Source organism: Pezoporus occidentalis, unplaced genomic scaffold (genome assembly GCF_034315485.1).
Source record: "Pezoporus occidentalis ecotype Australia unplaced genomic scaffold, CSIRO_AGI_Poc_V1 ctg28, whole genome shotgun sequence".
NCBI classification, from domain to species: Eukaryota; Metazoa; Chordata; class Aves; order Psittaciformes; family Psittacidae; genus Pezoporus; species Pezoporus occidentalis.
Window position 1 is genome coordinate 1,678,435 of NW_026914718.1, and position 6,347 is coordinate 1,684,781.

Here is a 6,347-nt window from a genome sequence, read left to right on the forward strand (position 1 = left end):
TTAAGGATAGTGCAGTATAAACCCAATAAATTATTGTAACTAAGCATGAATCAATCAATAGATAGTTAATCTAAAGTTTTACTATTACCTTTAAAAGGAGCTAGAAAAATGCTCTCTAGGAAAGGCGCAGAAGTCTTAATGTTTATCTCTGTCACATCCAAGTACAATGCTACTCCTGGAAAACAAGCTAGTAAGACAGACTCTGCATGGAATAGCAATCAGAATCGGGAGCTCACCCCCCTGACAGGATCCTGCTTCCTCTTGGCAGTGGGCAGAGCACCCCCAGCCCATCTATGTTGGTGAACTTCTGGCTTCGTACAAAACATATCACATCAGTGGAGGACTGGTGTCACAGAGCTGTCCTGCATCCTGTTTCACCCAGGCCAGAGCCCAGCGGAAATGGAGGCATCAAAGGATCCTGAGCAAGTGCATAGGTAATGACAGCAAAATGTTACCCTGTTACTCACTTTTAAAAACAGGTCCAGCCCCAAATCTTAGAATCACAGAATGGTTTGGGTTGGAAAGGACCTTAAGATCATCCAGTTCCACCCCCCCTGCCATGGGCAGGGACACCTCACACTAGACGGTGTCACCCAAGGCTCTGTCCAACCTGGCCTTGAACACTTCCAGGGATGAAGCATTTCCCACTTCTCTGAGCAACCTGTGCCAGTGCCTCACCACCCTCACAGGGATGAACTTCTTCCTTATATCTAACCTGAACTTCCCCTGTTGCAGTTTAAAATCTTGATCAGCTGCAAAATGTTTCCTTCTTAAACTGCATTACAAATAAACACTTCCTTTCTTCTACTTTAAAGCAGACAGATCAGATACTCTGGTTCAAAAACTACAATCAACAACCCCATCAATACATGTGGCAGTGGGGTAGGATTCAATATATTCAGTATTTGCACCAGCATTTGAGTATCTCAAGCAGAAGAACTGTTCTCCTGACAGCATGGAGGAAAGGCTTTCTCTCACATCAAACCAGAACACCCTGGAGAACAAAGCCTCCCCAGATACCTCCACACAGACACCAGAAGGTGAAATCCAACACTGAAATCAGTGTCTAGTTCTCACTGCTAAGAAAGATGGCTCACGCTGACCAAGATGATAGAAAAAGTGAATATAATAACAAGAGCAATTCCCAGTGCAACAAGAAAATAAACCTCCCAATACCTGATGGTTCTCTAAAGCTAATTTTGTATTCTTTCATATGTTTCTCCTCTCATTTTTATTTCTGGTATTTGGTATATCTAAGCATATTTATGGATAGCTTCTGCCTGTCCTGACTCTGAGGCTTGAGGAAAATAGTAAAAACATACTTACAAATGTCATAACATCACTTTTTTAAAAATCTTAAATCCAGACCAGAAGACAGCTAAAGGTATACAGGACAAGGAAACATAGCAATGGAAAAAGGATTAACTATGTTCTTCACTGTTGTGTTCATTGCCTTCTGTGTTGTGTCTTGCATGGAGCAGTCGGCCAATACTGAGAGCCATTCATGTGAAAACAAGTGGATTTTAAATGCTAATGTTGTCATTAATAACTAATGTACAAAGTCCTGCCCCTCCAAACACATGAAGAAAGCAGATTACTCCTTTGCTTAGAAACTCTCAAGTTTAATATTCAAAGCAAGCTCCTTACCCAAAACTACCCAAGTAAATACACCCATATCGTCTATGAACAAATTTGGCTTATTCTTCCTCCTCAGTAGACACTACTGAGATGTCTCTGACATCCCTGGCCAAATTCAATTCCATTTGGACTTTAGTTTCCCTAACTTCATTCCTGGATGCCTGGACAATGTTTTTTTGTATTCCTTTCAGGTTTCCCCTCCTTGCTTCCCCACTGTATATGCTTAAGGTCTATTAGGAGCTCCTTGTTCCTCTACGTAGGCCTAATGGCATTTTTGCCTGACTTCATATTCACTGGGATGAAGCGCTCTAGAGTTTGTAGGAAGGAATCCTTGAATACTAAGTAGCTTTCTTAGTTCCCTCCACTCTGCCCAGAGCCTTATCCCATGGGACTCTCTCAAGCAGAACCCTGAAGGGACCAAAGTCTGCTCTCCTGAAATCCAGGGCTGTGAGCTTGCTTTTTGCCCTCCTTCCTGCAGGATCCTGAACTTCACCATCTCATTAAGTAGATCTCTATTAATGTGCAGAATGTATTTTTCTATGTTATTTTCTTTAAGTTGAGGGAAATGTCTTAATTTTATATTTAGGAAAGATTTCCCTCCCTCACACACAGGTAATAAATGATCAATTGTGTGTGCTATGGAATTAATCTTTCAATAACTATGTATTCTAAAAATGTAATACTACAGTATTGCCTTACTATATGATGTTTCATAAGAATTCAGCACATCATATAAAAGTAAGTAATTTCATAAATGTCTGTTTTTAAAAGAGCGTTCCAGTGACATGAAAGGAAAATAATAATGAGAAAAAGGTTTCATATTATATGAAAAACAAATAAATACCATTTAGACACCACAACAACTTCTATTTGTTTTTGTAATGCAAAGCAGAGTGAGGACATACATATAATTTCCTGCTCTTTCATAAAAGTAAATGTTCTGTAACTCCTCATTTTCAACATGCAAAAGCACACATATAAAAAGGAGTTATAATTTATACCTACGTTATTAATTCAGGTTTCTCAGGGTTTTTTTTCTTAGCAATCCTGAAAAATAGGATCATAGAATCAGCCAGGTTGGAAAAGACCTTTAAGCTCATCCAGTCCAACCGTTCCCCAGCACTGCCAAGGCCACCACTAACCCATGCCACTGAGGGCCTCATCTACACAGTGTGTGAACACCTCCAAGGCCGGTGACTCCACCACTGCCCTGGGCAGCCTGTTCCAATGCCTGACCAACCTCTCAGTAAAGAATTTTTTCCTAACATCCAATCTAAACCTCCCCAAATTCATTTTAAACAAAATCAGTGAAATATAGTATTTTGGTTTTGCCAATTTTATAGCAGTTTTGGAAGGGAGAAATAGAACTGTGGGACACTGCAGTTCTACAGGTATTTCTCTGCAAGTATGGTGTATTTAAGCTGTTCTCACTACAACACATCATTTCAGTGGAGGAGGAAGGCAAATTTAAATCACTGGGATAATTGTTAGAATAGTTTGATGTTGCTTAGTATTATATGAGAAACAGTCCTGCAAATGGTCAAAACATTGAAGACATGAATGAAACATGTAGCAAGACAGCAAAGGAGAACAAAGCACTGGAAACATAAAATGATGGTGTCAATATTTACCTTTCTAAGTACCTGAAAAACCAAGAGCACAGAACAGGAGCTTCTCTGACCGCTGAGACAACTGGAATTGATTTATCAAGACAGATTGGTAAACAGGTTCATATTGTTTTCTGGGAAATTTCCAGCTACAGAATAAAATACAGTAGTGTGAATAGCTTGAAAAGTGCTATTCTGTCAGCATCAGCTGCAGATGCCATATTTTCTTTCTTTCCATCCTCAAAAGCAATTTTTTTCCTCCTAAGGCCTACCTGGTATTAGAAATTGAGCTGACTCAAGTCCCACACACTTCATAGAAGGGAAGATACATTCTTGTTAATGCCACCAAGTTCCCTTTGCTTAAGAACTGACTGGAGAGACAGGACATAACCCTTCTGGCTGCAACCTAGTTAGCACTTCCAATCCTTTCAAGAGTAAATCAGTGCCAGCACCTTCCACTGTTTCCAAGTAGAAATGTAATCATGATTTTAGTCATGGCAAGTTGGAAACTCTCTGTTTAAGAGTTAAGAACACAGATCCTCTTCTTCTCCTCTGACATGGAAATAATTCTGACTTTTGTAAAGTGTTGTGATCCAGAGGAACATGCTAAATAATGTATATTACTCAATAATTTATTTCAGCACAGCCATTGCATTCTTACTGCCATGTCTCCCTATATGAATTTCTGACTTAATGCAATGTTCACGTGCAAGAATAAACTGCTCTTGTAAAGAACCTATGCTACAATCATAAAAAGCTTCTCCTAGAAAGTTTGAGTTTTATTAAGTGAATCCAGAAGTGTTTCCATATTAAGGCTTACAAATGAAATAGAAATAAGTGTCAAGGCCTATGGCTGTTCTCTAAAGAGCAAGATTAAAATAAATTATCTGAAATAGAGATACTGAATTTAAATCAGTTTTAAGAGTCAATCTCATGGATATGAAGTATCTCATACATAGCTAAGATGTACCATTTTCATTGCTTTACTAATAATATTCCTTGTATAGGAGAAAACCAAGTGTTGAAAAACTATGAAAATACAAGTGGTTTGTTACTGCATAACATACACACACAGAGTTCTTTGGAAAAACAGTGACATACTTCACCTAGCTTAGAACTGTTACCAGCTTGTAAGGAGAGCAATGTTGAGAATTTTCCATCCTCTGAATAAATACAACATGCACACTTCCTTTGCGCAAGAAGCTTTACTGGTAGTGAGTAAAACCTCCTGACTGAGCTGAACCGTGTAGCTCAAGTTGTGACTGGCTCAGAGGAGTGAAACTCATATCCTAGTCACAACACACTAGTCCATATGGTTCAGAGCACCGCACCTTGACAGCCTCCTCACAAACACAAAGAGAAGAGAAGGTCATCTAAAATATTATTCACAGAAAAGAAACAAGAAAAGCCTAAGTCTTTCCCTTCAGAGCATTACAGATAAAAAATACACCATTCAGACCACGTGTAAATTCTGAATTCATAACATTCTGTCCACTCTCCCAAGACTCAAACTTGTACATTATTGATAAAATGATGACTTGAGAATAAAAACAACCCATATATAAACAAACACAACCCTTTGGAAGCCTCTCCTCATGCCTGCAGGCAGTTACAGAAGGACCAGCTGGTTTAAGTCAACTATAGTTTGTTGAAAGGTACCATCTAGCGGTGATTCTATATTATGCAAACTCACTGAATTCTACATACTGAAACCATCTTTGCTGTCAATGTCTGAACACAAATTCAACAAAACTGAATGTCACATTATGATACCACTTTATAGAACAGTTTCACTCAAACCAAAGAAGAACATTATCCTTTGTTCTTACCTTTGTTTGCACACCAGTTCGTGAGTCCCAAGAAAGGGGTGATACTCCTCAAGAGAGATCAAAGTTCTGCAACCTCACTGCTGAGTTTAGTTCATTTTCAGGCTTGCAGTAGTAAAGACTTCTGGAAAGGACATGATAATAATTACCAAGTGAGTTTTGCTCTCTTAGCAGAAACTTCAGATGGTGCCTCCTATCAAATTAACTCAGAGAGCAACCCAGGAAAAAAGCAGTGCGTTGACCTTTCTCAGGCTGCCAATTCTCAGTGTAAGCAGGGACATATTTACAGTAAATAAAACTACAAAAGGCTTTATTGGAATATTTTTTACTCATTATGTACATTTGCTTTAATTCGGAACCCTTCTACCTCTCTTGAAAAGTCTAATCCATATCAACTCTGATGTAAAAACATAGACTAAAATTGTTCAACACCTGGTTGATGCTAAATATGACTGCGGAGCACATCAACAAGCCACATGTTCTCCTGAAACCAGCATGACCCAATGAACAAAGATAAAGTAAGAATTAATGGCCATTCACAGTGTTACAATGATTGTTGAGGGTCTTTAGGAAATAGGGTAGCAAAGCAATAGGTGATAACCAAAAGTAGATGCATTTGTTGTAGCCCCTGGTTACTCCAAGCCTGTGGATTCTGCAAAAGGATGTAACATCTGGCATTGTATTCATCTACAGAGCCTGAGGATCCAGCCCGAATGCCCAGTCTCGTATGTCAGGTGGCCTTGGCTGATGTTATTAAATACTCCTGTAGGAACACCAAGACCCATTTCAAAGAAGGAATAAAAGCCAAGTCAAACAGAGCTAATGGTCATTTTTAAAGAATATTATTTAAACTTGTACTTAAGTACCTGAAGTTCAGGTTGGAAGGTAAAGGATTCTCAGGCAGACTGAAAACTGCAGTAGTTAGAACAACAGCAGTGGTTAGTGATTTGTGGGGAACAGGAAGAAGAACATATGCAACTCTTAAAATAGTTGTTTGCATGAACTACAGTTGTGCTGAGTATGTTAAAGGATAAATATTCACCCCTTGCAAATGTTAAAAAACCCCAAATGAGATACAAGAAGCAGAGTATAAAACGTTTTCTTAAATTAATTGTCACAGAATCGTATGTCTAGGCCTTTGTTTTCCCAGCCCAATTCTTTTATGTTCCTGGGCTTGCAGATGCAAATATCATCTTCCAGTAGCTTCTTTTTACAAAACTCTTCCCAAAGGAAAACTCTCAACATTCATTTTGTGGCTCCAAATCCCACCCATGTA

The 6,347-nt window shown here is 38.9% G+C and overlaps 1 protein-coding gene across 1 annotated transcript in view; it reads right to left on the reverse strand.

The window, feature by feature from the left end:
• Positions 1 to 5,166, reverse strand: part of RAMP3 (receptor activity modifying protein 3) — a 70,112-nt gene extending 64,946 nt beyond the window's left edge. The window contains exon 1 of the mRNA XM_062625418.1: positions 5,075 to 5,166. The gene's annotated coding sequence lies outside the window, so the exon portion shown is untranslated. The remainder of the gene's footprint in view (positions 1 to 5,074) is intronic.
• Positions 5,167 to 6,347: the final 1,181 nt, after the last annotated feature.